Source organism: Rutidosis leptorrhynchoides, chromosome 4 (genome assembly GCF_046630445.1).
Source record: "Rutidosis leptorrhynchoides isolate AG116_Rl617_1_P2 chromosome 4, CSIRO_AGI_Rlap_v1, whole genome shotgun sequence".
Lineage (NCBI taxonomy): Eukaryota > Viridiplantae > Streptophyta > Magnoliopsida > Asterales > Asteraceae > Rutidosis > Rutidosis leptorrhynchoides.
Genome location: NC_092336.1, coordinates 488146323 through 488157750, shown reverse-complemented (window position 1 = coordinate 488157750; position 11428 = coordinate 488146323).

The window sequence follows — 11428 nt, the reverse complement described above, 5'->3', positions numbered from 1 at the left end:
AGTGAGAAAAAGAACATCGGGCTACAGCTATTAAACAAAACGTTCCCACAAGTGACGAAGTCGGTAATTGGGGTAAGAAATGAGGTTTTTAGATTGTTACGGGACTGTTGGACATTACGTAACCCTCGTCCCTTTGACGACGTTACAACACGATGTCTTATCAACGGCCATAACGGTTATGTTCCACAAGACCAAGGATGGGAAGTAATCCTAGTAAAACCAGAATGCATGACTTGTTTCTGGACGTATGAATTACATGTCTTTATTGCCTTTGCTGAACGACTTGTGTACTAGCTAGAATTATCTTCACAACCATCTTGTATCAAATTTATTGTGTGCTATATTTCATGCTATATGTAAAATAAGCGGTATTGTAAGTTTGTAAAATATTGTGTAAAAGTTTGAACGCGAAATATTATTATAATCAGTTTTTCAAATAGAATTGTAGTAGTTGAATTGTATATTAGCTACTAAGTATGAACTTAACGGGTAGGTACTACCCGAATTTAAACTTATAAAACGCTAATATGAAGAAAAAGCTTTTATAAATGAGTTCATATTATGCTACGAAATACTATTAACTACTCTTAATATTCTGTATGATTAACTTGTTCCATTTGACTATTTTGAAGGAAATGGCACCGACTACTCGACACACCGTGAATATGAATGAAGAGGAATTCCGTACTTTTCTAGCTTCAAACATAGCCGCAGTACAGGCTGCGCTACATACCAACAATAACCTTGGATCTAGCAGTACAGGAAATCGTGTAGGATGCACCTACAAAGAATTCACTGCATGCAAACCTTTGGAATTTGATGGAACCGAAGGACCGATCGGATTGAAACGGTGGACCGAGAAGGTCGAATCGGTGTTTGCCATAAGTAAGTGTACTGAAGAGGACAAAGTGAAGTACACTACGCATACCTTCACAGGTTCTGCGTTAACATGGTGGAATACCTATCTAGAGCAAGTGGGACAAGACGATGCGTACGCACTACCGTGGTCAGTATTCAAGCACTTGATGAATGAGAAGTACCGTCCCAGAACCGAGGTCAATAAGCTCAAGACAGAACTTAGAGGGTTACAAACCCAAGGATTTGATATTACCACGTACGAAAGATTATTCACAGAATTGTGCCTATTGTGTCCGGGAGCATTCGAAGATGAGGAAGAGAAGATCGACGCGTTTGTGAAAGGATTACCGGAAAGAATCCAAGAAGATATAAGTTCACACGAGCCCGCCTCCATACAACAGGCATGTAGAATGGCTCACAAACTAGTGGACCAGATTGAAGAAAGAATTAAAGAACAGACTGCTGAAGAGGCCAATGTGAAGCAAGTCAAAAGAAAGTGGGAGGAAAACGGTGATAAGAATCACCAATACAACAACAGCAGCAATTACAACAATAATCGCAACAATTATCCCAGCAATCGCAACATCAATCGCAACTACAACAAACGGCCCAACAACAACAACAACAACAACAGCAGCAACTACAACAATCATCCCAACAACAATAATAACCGCACCAACAACAACAATCAGAAGCAGCTATGCCAAAGGTGTGAAAAGTATCACTCGGGATTCTGCACCAAATTTTGCAACAAGTGTAAAAGAAATGGTCATAGCGCGGTGAAGTGTGAGGTCTACGGACCAGGGGTTAATAGAACGAAAGGAACAAATGGTGTCGGAACGAGTAATGGCGGAGCAAGTAGTGTCGGAGCAAGTTATGCCAATGTAGTTTGTTATAAATGTGGAAAACCGGGCCACATTATTAGAAATTGCCCGAACCAGGAGAACACGAATGGACAAGGCTGCGGAAGAGTTTTCAATATTAATGCGGCAGAGGCACAAGAATACCCGGAGCTTGTTACGGGTACGTTTCTTATTGACAATAAATCTGCTTACGTTTTATTTGATTCGGGTGCGGATAGAAGCTATATGAGTAGAGATTTTTGTGCTAAATTAAGTTGTCCATTGACGCCTTTGGATAGTAAATTTTTACTCGAATTAGCAAATGGTAAATTAATTTCAGCAGATAATATATGTCGGAATCGAGAAATTAAACTGGTTAGCGAAACATTTAAGATTGATTTAATACCAGTAGAGTTAGGGAGTTTTGATGTGATAATCGGTATGGACTGGTTGAAAGAAGTGAAAGCAGAGATCGTTTGTTACAAAAATGCAATTCGCATTATACGAGAAAAAGGAAAACCCTTAATGGTGTACGGAGAAAAGGGCAACACGAAGCTACATCTTATTAGTAATTTGAAGGCACAAAAACTAATAAGAAAAGGTTGCTATGCTGTTCTAGCACACATCGAGAAAGTACAAACTGAAGAAAAGAGCATCAATGATGTTCCCATTGCAAAAGAATTTCTCGATGTATTTCCGAAAGAATTACCGGGATTACCCCCACATCGATCCGTTGAATTTCAAATAGATCTTGTACCAGGAGCTGCACCAATAGCTCGTGCTCCATACAGACTCGCACCCAGCGAGATGAAAGAACTGCAAAGCCAATTACAAGAACTTTTAGAGCGTGGTTTCATTCGACCAAGCACATCACCGTGGGGAGCTCCTGTTTTGTTTGTCAAGAAGAAAGATGGTACATTCAGGTTGTGTATCGACTACCGAGAGTTGAACAAACTTACCATCAAGAACCGTTACCCACTACCGAGAATCGACGACTTATTTGATCAACTACAAGGCTCGTCTGTTTATTCAAAGATTGACTTACGTTCCGGGTATCATCAAATGCGGGTGAAAGAAGATGATATTCCAAAGACTGCTTTCAGAACACGTTACGGTCATTATGAGTTTATGGTCATGCCGTTTGGTTTAACTAATGCACCAGCTGTGTTCATGGACCTTATGAACCGAGTGTGTGGACCATACCTTGACAAGTTTGTTATTGTTTTTATCGATGACATACTTATTTACTCAAAGAATGACCAAGAACACGGTGAACATTTGAGAAAGGTGTTAGAAGTATTGAGGAAGGAAGAATTGTACGCTAAGTTTTCAAAGTGTGCATTTTGGTTGGAAGAAGTTCAATTCCTCGGTCACATAGTGAACAAAGAAGGTATTAAGGTGGATCCGGCAAAGATAGAAACTGTTGAAAAGTGGGAAACCCCGAAAACTCCGAAACACATACGCCAGTTTTTAGGACTAGCTGGTTACTACAGAAGGTTCATCCAAGACTTTTCCAGAATAGCAAAACCCTTGACTGCATTAACGCATAAAGGGAAGAAATTTGAATGGAATGATGAACAAGAGAAAGCGTTTCGGTTATTGAAGAAAAAGCTAACTACGGCACCTATATTGTCATTGCCTGAAGGGAATGATGATTTTGTGATTTATTGTGACGCATCAAAGCAAGGTCTCGGTTGTGTATTAATGCAACGAACGAAGGTGATTGCTTATGCGTCTAGACAATTGAAGATTCACGAACAAAATTATACGACGCTTGATTTGGAATTAGGCGCAGTTGTTTTTGCATTAAAGACTTGGAGGCACTACTTATATGGGGTTAAAAGTATTATATATACCGACCACAAAAGTCTTCAACACATATTTAATCAGAAACAACTGAATATGAGGCAGCGTAGGTGGATTGAATTATTGAATGATTACGACTTTGAGATTCGTTACCACTCGGGGAAGGCAAATGTGGTAGCCGATGCCTTGAGCAGGAAGGACAGAGAACCCATTCGAGTAAAATCTATGAATATAATGATTCATAATAACCTTACTACTCAAATAAAGGAGGCGCAACAAGGAGTTTTAAAAGAGGGAAATTTAAAGGATGAAATACCCAAAGGATCGGAGAAGCATCTTAATATTCGGGAAGACGGAACCCGGTATAGGGCTGAAAGGATTTGGGTACCAAAATTTGGAGATATGAGAGAAATGGTACTTAGAGAAGCTCATAAAACCAGATACTCAATACATCCTGGAACGGGGAAGATGTACAAGGATCTCAAGAAACATTTTTGGTGGCCGAGTATGAAAGCCGATGTTGCTAAATACGTAGGAGAATGTTTGACGTGTTCTAAGGTCAAAGCTGAGCATCAGAAACCATCAGGTCTACTTCAACAACCCGAAATCCCGGAATGGAAATGGGAAAACATTACCATGGATTTCATCACTAAATTGCCAAGGACTGCAAGTGGTTTTGATACTATTTGGGTAATAGTTGATCGTCTCACCAAATCAGCACACTTCCTGCCAATAAGAGAAGATGACAAGATGGAGAAGTTAGCACGACTGTATTTGAAGGAAGTCATCTCCAGACATGGAATACCAATCTCTATTATCTCTGATAGGGATGACAGATTTATTTCAAGATTCTGGCAGACATTACATCAAGCATTAGGAACTCGTCTAGACATGAGTACTGCCTATCATCCACAAACTGATGGGCAGAGCGAAAGGACGATACAAACACTTGAAGACATGCTACGAGCATGTGTTATTGATTTCGGAAACAGTTGGGATCGACATCTACCGTTAGCAAAATTTTCCTACAACAACAGCTACCATTCAAGCATTGAGATGGCGCCGTTTGAAGCACTTTATGGTAGAAAGTGCAGGTCTCCGATTTGTTAGAGTGAAGTGGGGGATATACAGATTACGGGTCCAGAGATTATACAAGAAACTACCGAGAAGATCATCCAAATTCAACAACGGTTGAAAACTGCCCAAAGTCGACAAAAGAGCTACGCTGATATTAAAAGAAAAGATATAGAATTTGAAATTGGAGAGATGGTCATGCTTAAAGTTGCACCTTGGAAAGGCGTTGTTCGATTTGGTAAACGAGGGAAATTAAATCCAAGGTATATTGGACCATTCAAGATTATTGATCGTGTCGGACCAGTAGCTTACCGACTTGAGTTACCTCAACAACTCGCGGCTGTACATAACACTTTCCACGTCTCGAATTTGAAGAAATATTTTGCTAAAGAAGATCTCACTATTCCATTAGATGAAATCCAAATCAACGAAAAACTTCAATTCATCGAAGAACCCGTCGAAATAATGGATCGTGAGGTTAAAAGACTTAAGCAAAACAAGATACCAATTGTCAAGGTTCGATGGAATGCTCGTAGAGGACCCGAGTTTACCTGGGAGCGTGAAGATCAGATGAAGAAGAAATACCCGCATCTATTTCCAGAAGATTCGTCAACACCTTCAACAGCTTAAAATTTCGGGACGAAATTTATTTAACGGGTAGGTACTGTAGTGACCCGAACTTTTCCATGTTTATATATATTAATTGAGATTGATATTTACATGATTAAATATTTCCAACATGTTAAGCAATCAAACTTGTTAAGACTTGATTAATTGAAATAGGTTTCATATAGACAATTGACCACCCAAGTTGACCGGTGATTCACGAACGTTAAAACTTGTAAAAACTATATGATGACATATATATGGTTATATATATAGTTAACATGATATTATGATAAGTAAACATATCATTAAGTATATTAACAATGAACTACATATGTAAAAACAAGACTACTAACTTAATGATTTTTTAAATGAGACATATATGTAACGATTATCGTTGTAAAGACATTTATTGTATATATATCATATTAAGAGATATTCATACATGATAATATCATGATAATATAATAATTTAAAATCTCATTTGATATTATAAACATTGGGTTAACAACATTTAACAAGATCGTTAACCTAAAGGTTTCAAAACAACACTTACATGTAACGACTAACGATGACTTAACGACTCAGTTAAAATGTATATACATGTAGTGTTTTAATATGTATTTATACACTTTTGAAAGACTTCAATACACTTATCAAAATACTTCTACTTAACAAAAATGCTTACAATTACATCCTCGTTCAATTTCATCAACAATTCTACTCGTATGCACCCGTATTCGTACTCGTACAATACACAGCTTTTAGATGTATGTACTATTGATATATACACTCCAATGATCAGCTCTTAGCAGCCCATTTGAGTCACCTAACACATGTGGGAACCATCATTTGGCAACTAGCATGAAATATCTCATAAAATTACAAAAATATGAGTAATCATTCATGACTTATTTACATGAAAACAAAATTACATATCCTTTATATCTAATCCATACACCAACGACCAAAAACACCTACAAACACTTTCATTCTTCAATTTTCTTCATCTAATTGATCTCTCTCAAGTTCTATCTTCAAGTTCTAAGTGTTCTTCATAAATTCCAAAAGTTCTAGTTTCATAAAATCAAGAATACTTTCAAGTTTGCTAGCTCACTTCCAATCTTGTAAGGTGATCATCCAACCTTAAGAAATCTTTGTTTCTTATAGTAGGTTATCATTCTAATACAAGGTAATAATCATATTCAAACTTTGGTTCAATTTCTATAACTATAACAATCTTATTTCAAGTGATGATCTTACTTGAACTTGTTTTCGTGTCATGATTCTGCTTCAAGAACTTCGAGCCATCCAAGGATCCATTGAAGCTAGATCCATTTTTCTCTTTTCCAGTAGGTTTATCCAAGGAACTTAAGATAGTAATGATGTTCATAACATCATTCAATTCATACATATAAAGCTATCTTATTCGAAGGTTTAAACTTGTAATCACTAGAACATAGTTTAGTTAATTCTAAACTTGTTCGCAAACAAAAGTTAATCCTTCTAACTTGACTTTTAAAATAAACTAAACACATGTTCTATATCTATATGATATGCTAACTTAATGATTTAAAACCTGGAAACACGAAAAACACCGTAAAACCGGATTTACGCCGTCGTAGTAACACCGCGGGCTGTTTTGGGTTAGTTAATTAAAAACTATGATAAAATTTGATTTAAAAGTTGTTATTCTGAGAAAATTATTTTTATTATGAACATGAAACTATATCCAAAAATTATGGTTAAACTCAAAGTGGAAGTATGTTTTCTAAAATGGTCATCTAGACGTCGTTCTTTCGACTGAAATGACTACCATTACAAAAACGACTTGTAAATTATTTTTACGACTATAAACCTATCCTTTTTCTGTTTAGATTAATAAAATAGGGTTCAATATGAAACCATAGCAATTTGATTCACTCAAAACGAATTTAAAATGAAGAAGTTATGGGTAAAACAAGATTGGATAATTTTTCTCATTTTAGCTACGTGAAAATTGGTAACAAATCTATTCCAATCATAACTTAATCAACTTGTATTGTATATTATGTAATCTTGAGATACCATAGACACGTATACAATGTTTCGACCTATCATGTCGACACATCTATATATATTTCGGAACAACCATAGACACTCTATATGTGAATGTTGGAGTTAGCTATACAGGGTTTTAGGTTGATTCCAAAATATATATAGTTTGAGTTGTGATCAATACTGAGATACGTATACACTGGGTCGTGGATTGATTCAAGATAATATTTATCGATTTATTTCTGTACATCTAACTGTGGACAACTAGTTGTAGGTTACTAACGAGGACAGCTGACTTAATAAACTTAAAACATCAAAATATATTAAAAGTGTTGTAAATATATTTTGAACATACTTTGATATATATGTATATATTGTTATAGGTTCGTGAATCAACCAGTGGCCAAGTCTTACTTCCCGACGAAGTAAAAATCTGTGAAAGTGAGTTATAGTCCCACTTTTAAAATCTAATATTTTTGGGATGAGAATACATGCAGGTTTTATAAACGATTTACAAAATAGACACAAGTACGTGAAACTACATTCTATGGTTGAATTATCGAAATCGAATATGCCCCTTTTTATTAAGTCTGGTAATCTAAGAATTAGGGAACAGACACCCTAATTGACGCGAATCCTAAAGATAGATCTATCGGGCCCAACAAGCCCCATCCAAAGTACCGGATGCTTTAGTACTTCGAAATTTATATCATATCCGAAGGGTGTCCCAGAATGATGGGGATATTCTTATATATGCATCTTGTTAATGTCGGTTACCAGGTGTTCACCGTATGAATGATTTTTATCTCTATGTATGGGATGTGTATTGAAATATGAAATCTTGTGGTCTATTGTTACGATTTGATATATATAGGTTAAACCTATAACTCACCAACATTTTAGTTGACGTTTAAAGCATGTTTATTCTCAGGTGAATACTAAGAGCTTCCGCTGTTGCATACTAAAATAAGGACAAGATTTGGAGTCCATGTTTGTATGATATTGTGTAAAAACTGCATTCCAGAAACTGATTTCGATGTAACATATTTGTATTGTAAACCATTATGTAATGGTCATGTGTAAACAAGATATTTTAGATTATCATTATTTGATAATCTACGTAAAGCTTTTTAAACCTTTATTTATGAAATAAAGGTTATGGTTTGTTTTAAAAATGAATGCAGTCTTTGAAAAACGTCTCATATAGAGGTCAAAACCTCGCAACGAAATCAATTAATATGGAACGTTTTTAATCAATAAGAACGGGACATTTCATAATGACCGGTTTGTCAATTTTAAAACTTTAGTCGCAGTTAAAACCGAATGTAAAATAAATATAACTTAATTTAAAACGTAAAATAAATAACGATAATGAAATTTCGATAAATAAAAGTGCTATAATTAAAAAGTACGATAATTAACAGTGCAATTAAATACAATAACAATAAATAAAAGTGCAATAATTAGAAGTGCAATTAAAAATAAAGGAATTATGCTTATTTAAACTTCCATAATCATGATGTTTGACGTGTTGATTTTAGTTTTATGCCCATGGGTTAATTGTCCTTTGTCCTGGATTATTTAATATGTCCATACGGATTTGTCCATAATAGTCCATCAGTCATAAATATAAAGAGCGAAAGCCTTCGTCAAATTATTCTTATTCCCGAAGTCAAATATTCCAACTAATTGGGATTCGAATTGTAACAAGGTTTTAATACTTTGTTTAATGAATACACCAGGTTATCGACTGCGTGTAAACCAAGGTTTTACTACTTTGTTAACAATTACACCAATTACCCTTGAATGTAATTCACCCCTGTTTCAACAAGTATATTAACTATTAATCCAGTTCCGTGTCCGGTAAAATGAATAATTATTGGTATTTATAGATATCCCGCCCACCGTACCCAGTCAAGCGTATGTGGTTATATATAAATACGTCAAATTATAAGTTTGTATATTAAATTAACAAGGTATTGTTTAGTTAATATAAAACCCATTAATAGCCCATAGTCTAATTTCCACAAGTGTCGTTCTTTTATCCAAACCCCAATTATGGTACAAAGCCCAATTACCCAATTTTAGTAATTAGCCCAACATCATGATTACTTCGTCTTAAATAAGCATAATAATAACTTAAGTACGAGACATTAATTTAAAAAGGAGAACATAACTTACATTGAGTATTTATCGCGTAGTGTTACACGGACAGAATTTCGACTTCAAAAACCCGTAAAATAACCTTTACATAACCCGAACTAATCTAATATAAAACTACCCTATACTATATATATATATATATATATATATATATATATATATATATATATATATATATATATATATATATATATATATATATTATATATATTTATTTATTATTTATTATTTATTACAGAGTATTATTATTATTATTTTTTATATTTTTACTCGGCAGAATGCATGGCCTTTTATAGGCATTTTGATTTCTGACAGCTCCGCGAGTCGTGGAGTTTTAAGCCTGCAAACTCCGCGAGTCGTGGAGTTTGAAAATCCAGCTCACATAATTTTGGAACCTTGCTTGTCGACATAATTTATATATAAATATAAAATATAAATAATTAATATAATTATTTATATATTATATTATATTCTTGTGCATAGTAGACTTGTAATTTTTAGTCCGTTGCGTCGGGCGTTGATAGTTGACTCATGTCCCGATTCTGGATTTTTGAACGTCCCTGCGTACTATTTTATACCGTGTACTTTGCGTTTTGTAACTTGTACTCTTGTAATTTTGAGACGTTTCTCATCAATAAATTGAACCACTTGGATTGTATCTTGTACATTTGAGCTTTTTGGATGTTTTTGTCTTCAAATCTTCGTTTTCGCCTTTTGTCTTCGCACTTATTTATTTAAACAATTACAATGAAAATATAATACAATTACATATGAAAACCTATTATTTAGGAGGGATATTGCTATGAAATATATGTTCCTTTTTAGTCTTATCAAATATCCCCACACTTGAGCGTTGCTTGTCCTCAAGCAATACAGAACTTGAAATAAAAACATACATGAATCACTTTTTTATTCATCACACTTTGTATATTAGTGATTTTGATATGATGGTATAAACAATGATAGTAACGATAGAACCATGGTTAAAGGTGGGTGTGTCATCCACAGTTGCCTCGGGTTTAGGTCAACGACACTTGCAATCAAATAGCCGATTTACTTTCGGTTTCCAAAGCAAAGTGCACATTTGAAAGGCGATTTACAGTCTCACATGACTATGAAAATTTAGATCCGTTAGGAAATTGGATCTTTATGAAAACATTTGATCTTTCAAAAATTAAATCTAGCTTTTACCCTAGACAAGTTTTCCGGAATAACCCTTCACCGGTGTTTGCAAAATATTTTTGTGGGTTGTGTGGGTTTCAGATTTGAAAATTTTAGCTCAACACTTGCGGTTTTGTGTCACCCACTTGCTAACCTTGTATTAGGAAAGCAACACGTCCAGTTCACTTGTCCCGTATATTACCTTTCGATAAACTACCGTCCGGTTGTAAAGGAAAGCGATGAACAAGCAACTGTTAAGGCAATGTCTAATGACATGCATTTGATTATGGTCCAAAAATGTGTCGGACGCAATTACTATCCTTGGTAGGAGCAATAGTAAAGCTCACCCTTATAATTTTCCGGTCTGGCACAAGGTCATGTCTTCGACCATGCTATGCAACCACCGTTCTTACGGTTGACACCCGATTTGGTTCAGGTGACCTAATGAATTCCAGGTGAATTCCTAGGATTTTACGTTCAATGGTAATGAACGCATTGAAAATAGGTTTTCAGAAAACAAATCGGTTTGTAATTTTGATCAAAATATTTTCTCGTTCAAGCTCGAGTTTAGATATCATCGAATTCCATGAGTTTGTAATTCTCAATCTTTAAGGTCAATCTCAAGGATTGAGTAATATCAGGCTTAAAAGCTGATTTTTAATCTTTAAGGAGATTATCCTTTCTGGGGGTCTGATTCATTAGTCTTATCCAGCTAATTTGCACGGCGTCCTCCCCATTTTACAAGATAAATCCTTCTCATGGTTAGGATAAATCTGACCACTTGGCGACCCTGTTTGATACTGAGGTCCGTGGATTTCCTGCTGATTTTAGCGATGACTTTTCTAGATTTTTCGTCAACCTACAGCTGGTCTGGACGACAA